The 17,228-nt window shown below is 32.2% G+C and overlaps 1 protein-coding gene and 1 non-coding gene across 3 annotated transcripts in view; both read right to left on the bottom strand.

The window, feature by feature from the left end:
• SPAG16 (sperm associated antigen 16) overlaps positions 1–17,228 on the bottom strand; it is a 983,948-nt gene that overhangs the window by 132,703 nt on the left and 834,017 nt on the right. The gene's annotated exons all lie outside the window — the stretch shown is intronic.
• LOC113598386 (small nucleolar RNA U13) lies at positions 903–1,006 on the bottom strand. Its single transcript, XR_003419050.1, has one exon. It is a non-coding gene; the product is annotated as a small nucleolar RNA U13 (small nucleolar RNA).

Here is a 17,228-nt window from a genome sequence, read left to right as displayed (position 1 = left end):
CTCATGCACACACACACACACTCTCTTTCAAATAAAATAAGGTAAATTAAAATAGAATAAATAAAATCATTGAAACTTATTTTTGTTGCCCAAGATGTGATCTATCTTAGTACATGCTTCATCTACACTTGAAATGAATATGGATTATGCTGTTTAGAGTTTGAGTATTCTGTAAAGATCAATTGGGTCAAGTGGGTTGATACCGTTTAGGTCTCCTCTGTCTTTATTGTGTTTCTATCTGGCAATTCTGGTTCTGTTAGTTATTCAGAAAAGCATATTTATCTTTCCAAATATAATTGTGGATTTATATTTATCAGCTTTTGCACCATGTATTTTGAAGCTATATGATTCAGTTTAAAAACATTTAGGATTACAATGTTTTTTAAAAATTACTTACTAACAGACTTTATTTGTTAACATTATTATAAAATGACATGATGCTACATTTTGAGAGCTACTTTGTCTGACATTAATGTTACCAGCATTCTTTTGATTAGTGTTAGCATGGTTTATCCTTTTCCAACTATTTACCTTTAATGATTTGCATCTCTAAGTTTTCTTATATATAGAATATAGTTTTGTCCTTTTTTATTTTTTATTTTTTTCTTTTATTTTTTTAATGTTTATTTATTTGTGACAGAGAAAGAGAGAGTGAGAGCATGAGTGGGGGAGGGGCTGAGACACACACACACACACACACACACACACACACACACACAGAATCCGAAGCAGGCTCCAGGCTCTGAGCTGTCAGCACAGAGCCTGACACGGGGCTCGAACTCACAGACCGTGAGATCATGACCTGAGCTGAAGTCAGACGCTCAACTGACTGGGCCACCCAGGCGCCCCTAGTTTCGGCCTTTTTTAAATTCAATCTTATAATCACTGATTTTTTTTTTTCACGTCAGATGGGTAATGTGCTGACATTGTAACAAGATATAAGGGTGCCACATATCACACAACAGCATGAACACCCAATCATCACGCTTATGAACTACAAAAGGATCTATAATCACTGATTTTTAATTGTATTGAGACCATTTGTGTTTAATGTGATTATTGATATGTCAGGCTTAAGTCTACAAACTTATTTGCTTTCTATCTTACTATCTGCTTTTCATTCCCCTTGTCATTTTTTTCTTCCTTCTTTTAAATTAATTAAATATCTGTTATGTTTATATTTTATTTCCTTTGCTGGCTTATTCTAAAACTGTTTGTTGTTTTGGGGATGCTTTAGGATTTAACACTTACACATATAGTATAAAAACCTTACAATTCTCTTGGCCTTTACATTATTATTGTCACACATTTTCTTCATTTGCATGTTCTGTATCCCACAATACACTGTTTTACTTTGTCCATTAGGTCCTAAAATGGAATACCAAGAAAAAAATCTTACATATTTACTTTATAGTTGCCATTACTGGTGCTATTTCTTTCTTTTTATGTATATATATCCTATCTTCTATCATTTCCATTATGTAAAATGGAAAAAGTCATTATTTTGCTTTCAATTTTGAGGATATTTTTTAACACTCTAAAGATGTTTCTCCAGTGTCTCCTCACACCATTTCTGACAATAAGCTTTCTATAATCCTTAATTGTGTTCCCCTTTACATAATATGGGTTTTTTTCTGCTTTAAAATGTTCTCTTTATCAGGAACACTTTGATATGATATGCACTGGTGTAGTTTTGTATTTGGAGTACACTGATTTGTTGGTCATCATATTTTGAAAATTTTTGGATGTTATTTCTTCAGATATGTTTTGCTTTCCCTACATTTCTTTTAGGGACTCCAAATACATGTACATTATACTACTTGAAAGTTGTCTCAGATCTCAATGATGCCTTGGTCAACAAATTCTCTTTTCTGTTTGTGTGTCATTTGGGACAATTCTATTGCTATGTCTTTGGTTTCAATATACTTTTCTTTTGCCATATATAAATTTTCATTAATCCCATCCAGCTGATTTTTCACCTTAGAAATTGTAGTTTTTATATCTAGCATTTTGATTTGGGTCTCTCGTAAAACTTCTGTGTATCTGCCTAACATTTTGAACATATGGTTGCACAATAAGTTTTTAATTTCATTAATGTTTATATACTTTTGAAAAACGGGGAGGGGCTGCAGGAGGGGCAGAGAGAGACGAAGACACAGAATCTGAAGAAGGCTCCAGGCTCTGAGCTCTCAGCATAGAGCCCAATCCAGGGCTCAAACTCATGAGCCATAAGATCATGACTTGAGCCAAAGTCATATGCTCAACCAGCTGAGCCACCCAGGCACCCCTCACAATAGGTTTTTAAATCTCTGCTACTTCTAACATCTGTGTCAGTTCTATGTTGGTTTCAGTTGATTTTTTTTCCTCCTAATAGTAGGTGTGCTTTTGTGCTTCTTTTTATGTCTGGTTATCTTTGATAAGAAAGCTAGACATTGTGAATATTACCTTCTTAAGTGTTAGACATTAAAATATTCTTGTAAATATTCTTGAGCTTTGTTCTGGGATGTAATTAAGCTACTTGGAAATAATTTAATCTTTTTGGTTCTTGATTTTAATATTTATTAATCTGAATCAGAGCAGCATTTAGTCTAGTTCTAATTATTCCTTACCACTGAAGCAAATCCTCCTAAATGCCCTACTTAATGCTCCATGGATTTTGAGATTTTCCAGTGTGACTGATAGACACAGGTGTTATTAACTCTGTGTGCATATTGGCAACACTTAAATTTTCTCAGACGACTCCTTTGCCTCATATTGTTTCCTCACATGAACTGCTTTCCCAATTCTTTGATGAATGCTTACCCTGTGCAAATTTCTGGGGTTCTCTGTATATCTATCTATCTCCTCTTCAGAACTCTATTCTGTGAATTCTGAAAGCCTTGATATTCCTAAATTCACTTCTATATCCTGACCTTACAGAATTCACCAAGTTCCATCTAGGCTCTTCTTCTTTGAGTTGTGAACTAAAAACTTGCACAAGGTAATAAGTTAATGCAAATGTAGGGATCACTTTGTTTATTATTTCTCTGGGATCACTGTACTTCACTGCTCAATGTCCAGTGTCTTGAAAATGTTTGTGCCATACATTTTGTCTGTGTGTTGTTGGTGTTGTTATTGTTATTATTTCAGGCAGGAGCATAAATTCAATCACTGTTTCTCTATCTTAGTTGGAAAGGTAAGTCAAATACAACTCTCAAAACAAGAACTATGCAAAAGTGCATAAAATATGATACAGAAAAAAGTAGTGTTTAAATGAATTGCTCACAATAATTCTCATAATCACGGTTCCACACTTGGGTCAAAATGTAGCATTTTCTCACTAGTTGATAAATTTTGTTTCCTAAAGTTTGAAATGACACTGTTTCACACTTAAATTCTAGGTTAAAACAGAAACATTCAAAGAAATTAAAATAAATTATTTTATTTGAAAAATGGGATTTGTATGTATGAATTTTAGCAAAACCTCAAATAAAGTATGAACTTCGTAGAAAATAATTGAAAGTTGAAAATTTTCATCTTTGCGTCTTTTTGGTTCCTCAATTGATTTATCAAAGAATAAGTTTCACCCAAAGATGGTGCTTCTTAGGAGAATACCAAGTTCTGTAAGTTATTTAGATAATTTTATATTTTCATTACATCTAGAAAAACTGTATCAGTATCACAGTAGTTGATTTTACTGATGCAATCTATCTTTTCTTTAAAATTTATTTTGAGAGAAAGAGAAAAAAAGGGAGCATGTGTGTGGCTGGTGGTGAGGGGGAGAAGGGAGAGAAAGTCCCAAGCAGGTTCTGCACCAATAGAAAACTGTGAATTTATGATCTGAGCTGAAATCCAGGCAGATGCTTAACGAACTGAGCCATCCAGGTTCCCCACAATCTCTCTATCTTAAGCAAAAGAAGACTGACAGTTACATGCCCTGTCCACATTAAGAAAGGCAAATTGGCAAGCATGGGTTATAATTTAAAAATATATACAGACAGAAATGATACAGTATGATATAAAATTTTCAAAGAAAAGCAAGAAATAATCAGCATGTCTATGAAATACTGTCAGTATTTTAGCATTGTATATTAAGATCACAAATTTCCTTATTTTCTATGAAATTATTCTCACTGAGTTTCTTTGAAGTGGGATAGATACTCTGAGAATCACATACATGGTGAAAACTCTTCAAAGTTCAACCTTTAGGCTTGTTAAGCTCAATGAAATTCATATAAAACAAAATCCTGCTGTTATTTCTCATTTTTTTCAGTCTCCTAGGACTTATTTTAATAAGGTTTCAATATATTGTTTGAAGTAATCATTTTCTTTCAACTCTATAAAGTAACAACTTTCCAACAAACTTCCAAATTTATGAACTTTTGCTCAAACTAATTATTAAAATCAATATAGATATATAACTTGAAATACTTCATATCACAAGGTACCTATCTATAATTAAAAATTATAAAAACAAATTTAGTTATTTTTTCCATGAATAAAAACAAAATACACAGATCTCTTTTTCATCCCTATCATTAGCTTTGGAAAATTTCCTAACTTCATATATCTCAGAGTATCAATTGTTCAAATAATAATAGTTTGGCTGGCTCACAATGTGAAATACTAACTAGTAATTGGTTTTAAACAAACAAAAATGCAGAATTATGCTTCACTTTTCAAATAAAGTTTTTTCTTATATTAAAATGCTATACTTCTACAGCAAATATTTGCTTATTTATTTACATTCTTACTGTCTATAAGGTACTGTGTTCTGTACCATTGATATAGCAGATAAAAAGTTATATCAGGGTAAAAAGTTTGAAAAAGGTTCCTGTACTCATGGAATTTACACTACTTAGAGAAAATAGCCAATGACTATGATCATCATTGTGATAAGTCCTATGACAGAAATAAAAAGGTACTATAACAGTAAAAATTTTGGTGGGGAGCTACTTTAGATAAAGTGGTCAGAAAATATCTCTTGGATAGTAGGATATTTGATCTAAGACCTGTAGGACTATGGAGTTGATAAGGACTAATCAAAGGAGAAACATTCCAGGCTTTCATTGCTGAAGGCAAATGAAAAGTCCTAAGATGTCATAGAATTGAGATCTTCTAGGAACAGAAAGACAACTAGTATTATTGAAGCACAATAAGCTGAAAGAGGTTGGTTGCTTGGAGGTAAAGATAAACATGTAGCCAGGAGCTATAACACAGAAGCTCATGTGTACCATTTTGAGACATTTGGTTTTATAAAAAAATATAATATGTTGTAAGCAGAGAATGACAGAATGCTCAAACTGGCATCCAGGAAAAAATTCATATCCCAAGATACTTCTTCCATTTTATCAACAAATAGGTTTAATATCACACTTGTTATGAAAATCAAAAATACCCCAAAAAGGCTTCATTTTTACTTTTAAAATATGTTAGGATTATGGTCCAATATGAAGTTCTAAACTGTAAAACACTTGAACAAAGACTATGCAAATGGATTAACTGAGCAGTTGTAAGAGGCAGCCAACGTTCAATAACACTATCATTTCAAGTCTAATCTGCCAATTGAATATTTATACAGATCAGTAGACTCCATTGGAAGGTTATTCAATTCAGTACATTTTTGCATGCAAGATATTGTACCTGGTGCTCTGAGGGATACTGAAATGAATATGACAGTTCTCATAGGGATTTAGAGACCAATACAGGGTAAAAAAGAAACTAAATATTTGATAATAGTGGACCTGAAAATCAAAAGACATTTTCTTTTCTCTTTTCCAAATTCTATCTCTTGTACTAATTCATTACAGGATCTTGATCAGGAGTGACATCGACCCTTAAACAAACACTTCAGGATAAGCTTCTTTACCAAATGTTAATTTTAAAGCAAATAGAGGATAAGAGATCCCCTCATGATTCAGAGGTCAATATTTGGACTTTTGGTTTCAGCTTAAGTGCTTGAGGTAGACTTTTCTAACAGACTTTCCCTTTGTTGCAATTATTTTCTCTTGAATGAAAAGTTTCTTTTTAGGTACCTAAAAAAAAAAGCCCTCTAACAGCTACATGACCTGTATTTTACTACCCTACCCCCTCCAATAAACAGATTAAGGTAATAAAATGCATGCGATAATTCTTATGCCATTACAATTTGTAGTTTGGTGTAGAGTGGATTGAAATAGTTTTTAAAGTCAAATGTATACTAAATTTCCTGCATTAAATACAAACGTATTCTACAGAAAATATAGACATTTAACTAACTAAATAGTAATGTGATTTATTTAAGCAAAACACACACATTAGTGTACACACAGGTGATTATCATTAATTCCAGCCAGTGTAATCATACAAGGAACAAGCACGTGTCTAAAGAGTAAAAGAAATAGTCTAAAACAAAAAAAAATTAATTAGTGTGTTTGGAGGGTGGGATCAAACTGCGTAATTTAGTTTTTTCTCTAAAAATATTATTAATGTAATAATGCTTTATAAAAAAATCATATGACTTCACTCCTATGAGGACTTTAAGAGACAAAACAGATGAACATAAGGGAAGGGAAGCAAAAATAATATAAAAACAGGGAGGGGGACAAAACAGAAGAGACTCATAAATATGGAGAACAAACTGAGGGGTGCTGGAAGGGTTGTGGGAGGGGGGAAGGGCTAAATGTAAGGGGCACTAAGGAATCTACTACCGAAATCATCGTTGCACTATATGCTAATTTGGATGTAAATTAAAAAAAATAAAAAATAAAGCAAGTTAAAAAATTTTTAAACGTCATTTCTCTTCAGGAAGACCATATTATCCAGTTCTTTTTATTATGATATGCTAACTAGTTAGGATATCCATATTTGTTTAAACTGAAACAAGTTTATTTTACTGTATGTATTGCATGGATACCCTAGGAACATAAATGTCCATCATTACAATTCAAAATACAAAGTGGATTTTTAAAATTTCCAAATTATTCCCAAAAGATATCTTATTAAAAAGGCAATTCCCAGTGGTTGTATTTGTAACAGCACCATATTTCTTTCTATAAATTAAAAATCTGGCAAATAATTATTAAATGCAACATTTAGGACTGGTTCTATCATTTTAATGACAAGTTACCAAATTGTAGGCACGAAAGTAATAAGTAGAGTTAATGCGTTGGATCACAAATTTCAAAGAAATTGGTAACATTTACATGTAGCACTCTCTTGCTTTAAAAATAAAATTACTGCTGAATAGAATAGGAAAAGAAATTCTATACTGTTCTTGCACTCATGGCATGTATCAGTGCAGAAACTTAGAAGCTAATGGTGTATCTAATGGCACATAATACATAATGAAGAATATACACAAACATACATTCTTCAAACTCTTGCTGTCTTTCCTCGTATTAAGCCATAATTTCTCCATTGTTTACTTTTAGAATAAATACAAATGCCACTTATCTATTTTCAGTACCAATGAGACTTTCTTCTTTCCAGGCTCAGGAAGATAAGACATTAAGCCTTGGAATTATATGATTGTTCCTGTATCATTTTCCACTAGAATTGCCCTTCCCCTTCTTTTCATCTCCTATCCACACTGTAATATTGTACCCAAGTATATATATTTTCGTTCATTAAGTGTCCTTGAAAACAGTTAGTAAACTCTTTTCTCTCTTTTATTCTGATGCATGGCTTGAATGTAGAATATTTTGCCTATTATTTAACATTACTGAACACTCATTACAGGCAAACCACTAATACTAAAATAGATAAAACTAAGATACAATAGAGTCCATAATACATCCAGGAGTTGCAGAATTAATTGGACAGGATGTTAGTGTATAAAACTTAAGTTCTATATTTAGTCAGCAAATATTTATTTAGCAACCACACTGTGCCAGGTTCTGATGTACACACTGCTTAGTATAGATGATATATAGATAGATAGATAGATGATAGATATAGATAGATAGATGATAGATAGATAGATATAATTTCTGCCTTCATAAAGATTACAATCTGGCTTTGAATTCAGTCCTGGCTCTACAACTTAAGGACTTTGGGCAGATGTCATTTATTCTCTTTGTACCTTATTTTGCCCAGTTAAAAAAATCACTGTAATGACATCTTCAAAAATTACTATGAGAATAAAATAATAAATATGAAGGCTATTAGTCCATTTAAAGTGCTAAATAAATTGGCAAGTATTTTTTTAAATCACTTTTGGTATTTCCTTTTAATATTTAAGTAACTGAATCTTATTTCTCCAAAAAGACAGTAAGCTTCTTGAATGCAGAACTATTGTTATATGTTTCTTGGTAACCACCACAGCGCTTAGAGTCATTTTTGTTATATAGCAGTTTGCCCAAAAACTATTGTTTAATATAATGTGCTTGATTAAACTATAAAAAGATAAATATTTCTCCCTTACTTCTTTCATAAACATATGCTGAGTGACTAATAATCACTCAGTAGAAAAGACCAAAATAATTTGGATTTTTCTTTTTTATGGGTCATGCACTATAAAAAATGATGAGAAAGATTCAAATGATAGATGACTAATCAATCCCAACAGATACATTAGTACTTTTATGATAATGACTCTAGTTTAAACCAGCACTCATCCTAGTCTATTGCAGGTAAATATGACTACATATGCTTTCAAAACTCAAGAAATCCTTACATAATGGCCCATCAGCAGCTAAGGATATGATTTGAAGCCTCTTTGGTTTTGGTTTTTTCTAAGATTCAGTAGAAGCTATAAAAAGATTGGGTCACATGATTATTTTTCTATATAAGAGAAAACTGAATAATTTATCATTTAATTGAACTCATATTACAAATACATTTTTTCCATTATTTGCTTAATAGAACTTCAACTAAAATTAGTAGGAGCTGATATGCATTTTGTGGAAAGGAGAAGTAATCTATCTGAGACGTCTATTGACAGTTCAAAATGACTGAATAGATCTTCTCCAAAAATAGTCTATTGCAACTTGACCAGGAACTCTAAACACTTGCATGCAAATCATTTAATTTCCCTAAGAGTCATATTCTTCTTGTGGACCATATTCTAGATTCAGCTGGGCTTAATATATGTTACAGGCAGAGTAAACAAAATAGCTATACTTTTATTCTAATCTTGATTCCTTTTCTGGACTTTCTTTTTTCATTTCCATAAATTTTCTATCCTTGTAATTATAAAGGCACTCAGTCAAGGTCTTCAACATTTTTATGATGTGCTTGTGAGTTTAGTTATTTCCTGTTCATTTACCAAATATTTGCAAACCCTAAATATGTACCAAACATTGTGTTAGTTACTAAGGATAGAGTACTCAACAAGACGGACTGAGGCTTGGAACTTACATTATACACAAAGAGAAAGTAAACATGCAAATTAATAAAGGACAATATGATTTTAGATAATGATAATGCTAGGGAAAAAGGCAAATAGCAGGTTAGTCAGTAACTGGTTATGAAAGACTGCTTTAACTAATGTGATCAGAAAAGGCCTCTTTGAGGGAGTGACATTAAAAGGAGAATACAAATGAGGAGAAGGAGTTGTAAAAATCCATTAGAATATCCACAAAAATTAACTCAAAATAGATCATAAACTTAAATGTAAAGTTAAAAAATGGAAATTCTAGAATATAACACAGGAGCAAACCTAGGTGACTTTGAGTTTGGTGATGACTTTTAGATACATCACCAAAAGGACTATCCATGTAAGAAAAAAATTGATAGGTTGAATTTCATTAAAATGAAAAAAAAAAAAACCTCTGCTCTGTGAATGGAATTTTAAGGGAATAAAAAAATAAATCACAGTCTGAGAGAAAATACTTGCAAAACTATTACAGAAAGGACTTGTATCCAAACATTACAAAGAACTGAAAAATCAACAGTAAGAACACAAAGAACCTAATTTAAGAAATGGGCAAAAGATCTGCAGAGACCCACAAAGGAAGATATATAGATGACAAAAAGCATATGAAAAGGTGCTCAATATCGATGCCACCAGGAAGTTACAAACAAAACAATGAGATACTATCATGCACCTATTGGACTGGTTAAAATTCACAATGTTGACAACAGCTAATGCTGGTGAAGATGTGGGTGAACCAGAAACTCTCATTCTATGCTGATGGGAATGCCAAACAGTACAGATACTTTGAAGACATTTTGGCAGTTCTTTATAAAACTAAACATACTCTTACCATATGATCTAGCAATTGTGTTCCTTGGTATGTACCCAAAGGATTTGAAAACTTATGTCTACACAATATCTTGCATATGGATGTTTATAGCAGCTTTATTTATAATTGCCAAAACACAGAAGCAGCTAAGATATCCTTTAATAGGTGAATGGAGAAACAAACTGTGGTACATCCAGAGAAGGAAATGTTATTCAGGAATAAAAAGAAATGAGCTGTTAAGCCATGAAAAGATATGGAAGAACCTTAAATGCATACTACTAAGTGAAAGAAGCTGGTCTCCACAGCCCACATACTATACAATTCCAACTATATGATGCTCTAAAACCACAACTATGGAGATGGTAAAAAGATCAGTGGTTGCCAAAGGCTTGAGAGGAGGCAGGAAAGGACGAATAGGTGAAACACGGGGCAATTTTAGAGCAATGAATCTATTTTATAGTATACTGTTAAGACAGCTACATGACATTATGTATAAGTAAAAAAAAATAAAATAAAATCATACAACAGAAGGAGTGGACTCTAACGCAAACTATGGACTTCAGTTAATAATGCACCAATATCCGTTTATCAGTTATAACAAACATACCATACTAAAGCAAGATGTTAATAATAGAGGAAACTAAAGGAGGTATGGCGGAAGAGTGGAGGAAGAGGGAATATATGCAAACTCTCTGTGCTTTCCTCCCATTTTTTTTGTAAACCTATCACTACTCTGAAAAAATCATTGGAAGATCCACGGGCAGGGACAGGGCATTCTAGGCAAAGTGATTAGCAACCACAGCAGAAATACATTTGATATGTGCAAATCAGTGTGACTGAAATGTAGAGGAAGGAGTGGATTGAGATGACATCCATGAGGTAGAAACTCTCATGAAAGTTCTCAGAGGCCACGGAGACATTTTTAATATATTCCACATACAAGATAAATTATTCTGGGATTTTATATGGAATACTTGATCTGATTTCCCTCCAAATACATTTGGTTACTAAGAGCATGGATTTCAGGGATATAGTGGGAGGATAGTTAGGAAGAAGACTTAAGCAAAAAGAAAAGTTAGGGGGTGATTTCAAAAGTTCAGTCATGTACACTTCTGTAATTTAAATATTTTGCAACTCAGTTTCTTGTTTCTAATTCTGATAAAAGCCACTTTACACTTAATTTTTAAGTAAAGACTTAAAAATGCTGATAAATTGTTCAGGTCTATGAATATTATTACCTTCATTGTACCCAGGATGTCAGTGAAGTAAATATTCCCCAAGTGAATGCAAGTAGTAATCAAATATGTTAAAATACAATTCTTTATAAAATGACCAATTTTGCAAGATGTTGGCACAAATGTCTGTGTTGTTGTTCTCTGTTTTAACTGAACACTGCTTATTTTCACATGCTTTTTTGTTTGCATTACAGAAGTTAAAAATCATTTGGAGAAGTCATCCTGAGGGAATTTAGTTCAAAATTCCCAAATTAACTCTCTTTCCAGGCAAGTACTGAGGAGTTGTCCATATGCTGATGCTAAGCCTGAAAGATCTTGGATTACCCTTAGTTTGTAGCTGTGCAGCTGTAATGCAATTCTGATCTATTTCATAGCTGCTAATGACTCAACACCTGAGACCTTGAAGTATAACAGCCAAGGTTATTTTGCAAAGCAATGCAATAAAATAAAGCAGGATCTCCCATGTATGCAAAAGTACTCTGAAATTGCAAGGCTGATATAAAAACATATGCTTCTATCAAGTGCTTGGAACATAAATGATTTCATTTCTACATAGTCACACATTCACACATATATCATGATATGCAGAATTTATTGCAAACCATGCAAACAATATAAAGAAGGTAATGACAAATGATAAGTAATTAAGAATTCACTAGAGAGGTCAGATAGGGAGATTATGCTGAGTCAGGGAGCTTAAATGCAAATGTGAAATTTATGCATGTGTTGGGCCATTGCACCTGTGCCCTCAGTGAACTATTCGATCAACAAGCACAATTTAACATCAAAACTCTGTTGATTCACAATAGCAGGTCAGAAATGATTACTATAAAGAAAGATTTACACAGTGAACACTACATTAAGTTATTTGATACTTATTAACTGTACTTAACACTGTTTGTTATTATTTAATTATTATATTATATTATACTTATACTTATTATAAGTATATACTTATTATAAGTATTATACTTATATACTTATACTTATTATAAACAAGTACTTTTGGAATCAGAGAAAATCTTAGGATCAAATAGTTAAACTTGCACCCATTTTAGAGAGGAGGCTAAGAGTAAATAAGGAGACTGAAAGAAAAGAGAAGAAACATAGCCAGTTCAACATAATATATTGTTAAAATTTGGTTAATTTCACAAGGTTCTTTCAAAATTTTACTATCCTTTTAAAAAATTTTTTTTAATGTTTATTTATTTTTGACAGAGAGAGAGAGAGAGAGAGAGAGAGAGAGAGAGAAAGCATGAGCAGGGGAGGGGCAGAGAGACAGGGAGACACAGAATCCAAAGCAGGCTCCAGGCCCTGAGCTGTCAGCAAAGACCCGACGCGGGGCTTGAACTCACAGACAGTGAGATCATGACCTGAGCTGAAGTTGGACGGTCAACCAGCTGAGCCACCCAGGCACCCCAAAATTTTCCTATCCTAAGAAAAATTTTGATGACCAGTTTATATATAGCATAGGGACCATAAGAGATTCATTTTGTTCTGTAGCAGCTATCCTTTCTTGGTCAATGAAACAAGAATATCATATTATTAAAATAATACTTAAAGAGTACCTTTCTCAAAGTACTTGAAACTTAAAAAAAATTGAGTACACATTAAGGTGAAATCAATTATATTATAAAATCTAGGTAATTCAAAAAAAATTCCAAATATGGCACATTTTAAACATAAAAATTCATTCAAGAAATTGACTCCAAAAGTTTTGATTTACCTATCCTCATTTCTAAAATTTCCCATTTAGATTCTTAGCACATTATATTCTCTCATGGTAAGGACAGTTTGGAGAAGTCTTTCTTGCATAAAGTACATAGGATACTGGAATAAATAAAATCCAGTTAAAAATAAAAAGTTGTTGGAAATAAGGAAAATAACTGAAAATAACATGAAGAAAACCAAAAAAATCTACTTATAGAGATGTTTGTCTCATAATTCAGCATTATGTTTTGGATTAGACAGATCATCTATGTTGCTAACATTTTGTTGTTGTTGTTGTTGATTTTTACATCAAAAATGCATACAGATCTCTCATAAAACAAGTTATTTGGCATGACTTATAAATGAAGTAACTAGAATACTTAGAAGTATTCTGAAGTAACTAGAATGCTAAACTCTGGAGTGTACATGTACAAATATATTTATACTCTGATTTTATCTTCAAATTGTTAGAAAAAAGAAAAATGTGATTTAATAAACATATAAATGAAAAAGAAGTTCTGTGAAATATTTGGATTATTACTTTTGTTTGAATAGCAAAAATGATAAGTATTAGGTACCAAATGTGTGTGGTAAGACGCATTCCAAATTATTAACTGATACTCTCTACCTTTCCACTTCCAGTTCCTATCCACCTTACAATCTCACTCCCTTGAAGATAGACCTTAATTCTCCCATTAGTCCAAGGACTAAATAATTTTCTCTCTCCTTTGGTACCTATAAGCCCCCTAAAATGTGAAAATAACCTCTGGGAAAAGGATGGCGAAGATGCTGAGTGCCTAAAATTAACTTCCCTACCTGGTGGCAGGGGCTTATAATGGAAACTAAGTAGATTTTAGAAAATTTTTCAAAATTACATTCCTCTACCCCTGGGGTTATGGACTGAGATTTTATCTGCTTCTTGTAAAAAGATAACATTGCCCCAAATCAGAACAAAATCTCTATCATAAGTATTTATTCATTTAGTTACTGAATCACAACAGAATAGTTTAATCCTCTGCTAAAATAAATTTACTTTATTTCTTTGTGTTAAAACATTAAACATTACATAATCTAGGTAAAATGGCATAATTCTTCAACAAAGGGATTTTAAAATCATCTTATTGTTCCTGACATAGAAAGGTTTGGTCAAAATGAGAACTGCTTAAGACACACTCTCTGGCTCTCTATGTAGATAACTCATCTGGACAACCCAGAAGTGCTCTTAGAAAATACATCCAAATATACATTCTGGGATCTCCCCTATCAAAACAACCAAATTTAGACTAAACACACGCACACACACACACACACACACACACAAGACGCACACAATTATTTGAAAGTACTGAAAAGTGAAACAACAAAAAATCCAGCAGGAAGATAAACGGTTAAGAAAAGTGAGCACTGGGAAGAAGGACGTGGCTCAAGATTTGTTATGTATTTTTCTTGATTTAGCCAAAGGGGGGGGGTCCCAGTCTACAAAATTGGAATGGATAAAACATTAAAACATGCAGCCTTATAAAAAATAAATAATGGAATTTAAGTAAAATCATATCTACTAAAAAGTGTTTGTGTGTGTGTGTGTGTGGGCGTGTGTGTGCGCAAACTGAGAAGAAAGTCAGAATTTGGAAGAATTCGCACATGTATATAAAAGTTCCACACCAATATCTGGCAGACCCCTGAATAAAGTATGCAGAAGGCAGACTCCAAGTAGCTCAGCTATACTTAAAACAACTGAAGTGACATTTGAATTGCTGGCCAATTTCAGGGGAGATAGACCTTGTAGTTTGAATTCATCCAAATAAAATGCCTTCTAATACAAAAGGAATCAACACAGTTGAGAAAAAAATAACAGAATTTAGACTATCTACAACATATATTAAGCAAACCTAAGATACAATCCAAAACAATTCAACATACAAAGAAAAAAAAACAACAACATGTGACTCACTCTTAAGAGAAAAAAAAACAATCAACAGACTACAACCCCAAGATGACCTAGATGTTGGAACTAGCAAAGGAGTCTAAAACACCTACAATAATTGTGATCAAAGACATAAAGGAAAATATGCCAACATACAGTCAAAATGTCCAATCGCATTAGAAAAGTGGAAACTATATAAAAAAACAGATGGAAATTGTGTAATAAAAAAATACAATCTGAAACATAAATTTCACTAGATAGAATTAGTAGCAGAATGGAGATGACTGAAGTAAGAAAAGACTGAAGGAAGGAATTGGATGGAAAATAGATTATATAAATAGTCTAATCTGAATAACAAATAACTAAAAACATTAAAAATAATGAGCAGTGTCTTGGGACCATGTGGTACAACATTAGAAGATCCAAAATATGTCAACAAATTCTACAACATAGATATAGCAGACAAATGCCTTTAACGACAAAATTTACAAAAACTGACACAAAATTAAGTATAATATATGAGTAGTACTACATCTATTATATATATACATTTATTATAAAAAAATACTCCCACAAAGAAAGCTATGTGACTATATGGTTTCAGTGGTGAATTTCATTAAACATTTAAGGAAGAAATAATCCTATACAAACTTTTTCATCAGAGGAGCAGAAAATAGTCCCCTGCTGGTTTCATAAAGACAATATAACCACAGTACAAAATTATAAACAGGGGCACCTGGGTGACTTGGTTAAGTGTCTGACTCTTAATTTGGCTCAGGTCATAATGTCACGGTTGTGGATTGTGAGATCGAGCCCTGCATCAGGCTCTACATTGTGTGAAGCCTGTTTAAGATTCTCTCTCTCTCTCCCCATACCCCTACCCCACTCATGCACTCTCTCTCTCTCTCTCAAAAATACATGAACAAATAAATAAAATTTATAGAACATAAAATTACAGATAACTGTGTCTCATATCCTTTGAAAATACTATTAATATTATCCTGCAATATATAAAAAGAATGATGCATCACAATCATGTTATTTTTGTTGCTTGTTATATACAAATTCAGAATTGATTTAACGTTTAAAAATCAATTATCATTCACTGTATTAACAGACTAAATGAGAAAAATCATATGATCATTTCAGTAAATATAGAAAAGAATTTGATAAAATTTAACATCTATTCATGATGCAAACTAGAGCATCTATACAAAAACTACAACTAACATTATATTTCATGGTGAAATATTCAATATTTTAACCTAATACTGGGAACAAATAATTCCTATTCACATAATTTCTATTCAACATTTTACTGGAGGTCTTACTAAGTACAATAAAACAAGAAAAATAAATAAAAGGAATAAAGATTGTAAAGAAAGAAGAAAATTCTATTTCTAGATGCCATGAGTGTTTATGTCAAATATCCTAAGAACTCTACAAAATAATGATTACATCTAATGAGTGAAATTAACAATGTCACAGGATATAAGCTAAATGTACGAAAGCTAATTGTATTTTTCTATTGTAGCAGTAAATGGTTGGGAAATTAAATTAAGAATACAATTCTGTTTGGGGAGCTTGGGTGGTGCAGTGTGTAGGGTATCTGACTCTTACTTTCAGTTCAGGTCATGATCTCACAGGTCATGAGTTCGAGACCCTCATCAGACTCTATGCTGACAGCATGGAGCCTGCTTGGGATTCTCTCTCTCCTTCTCTCTCTGCTCCTACCCCACTCTCTCTCAAAATAAATAAACACTTAAAAAAAAAGAAAACAATTCTGTTTATCAAAGCATGAAAGTATATAATATTCTTAAGAATACACTTAAAACAATAAGTTTCGACTTCTATACTGAAAACTACAAACAGAAATTAAACAATAAATAAATTGTGAGATACTGTGTTCATGGATTGTAAGATACAGTATACTTAAGATGTAAATTATTCCTAAATTAATATATAAATTAAACACAATAACAATCAGTTACCTCAAACTTTTTTTTTTTTGGTAGAAATAGACAAGATGATTCTAAAATTTCTAAGGAAATATAAAGAAATTGGAATAGTTTAAAAATTTTTGAAAAGAACTTTGGGGTACTTATCCTACCTGACTTCAAGGCTGACTAAAACTAGGTTAATGAAGACACAGTATGCTTTTGCTTAAGAATGAACAAAGAGTTCAACATAACAAAATAGAGAGATAAGGAATAG

The sequence above is a fragment of the Acinonyx jubatus genome, chromosome C1 (genome assembly GCF_027475565.1).
Source record: "Acinonyx jubatus isolate Ajub_Pintada_27869175 chromosome C1, VMU_Ajub_asm_v1.0, whole genome shotgun sequence".
Taxonomy (NCBI): Eukaryota; Metazoa; Chordata; class Mammalia; order Carnivora; family Felidae; genus Acinonyx; species Acinonyx jubatus.
This window is presented reverse-complemented; position numbering and strand designations above follow the sequence as displayed.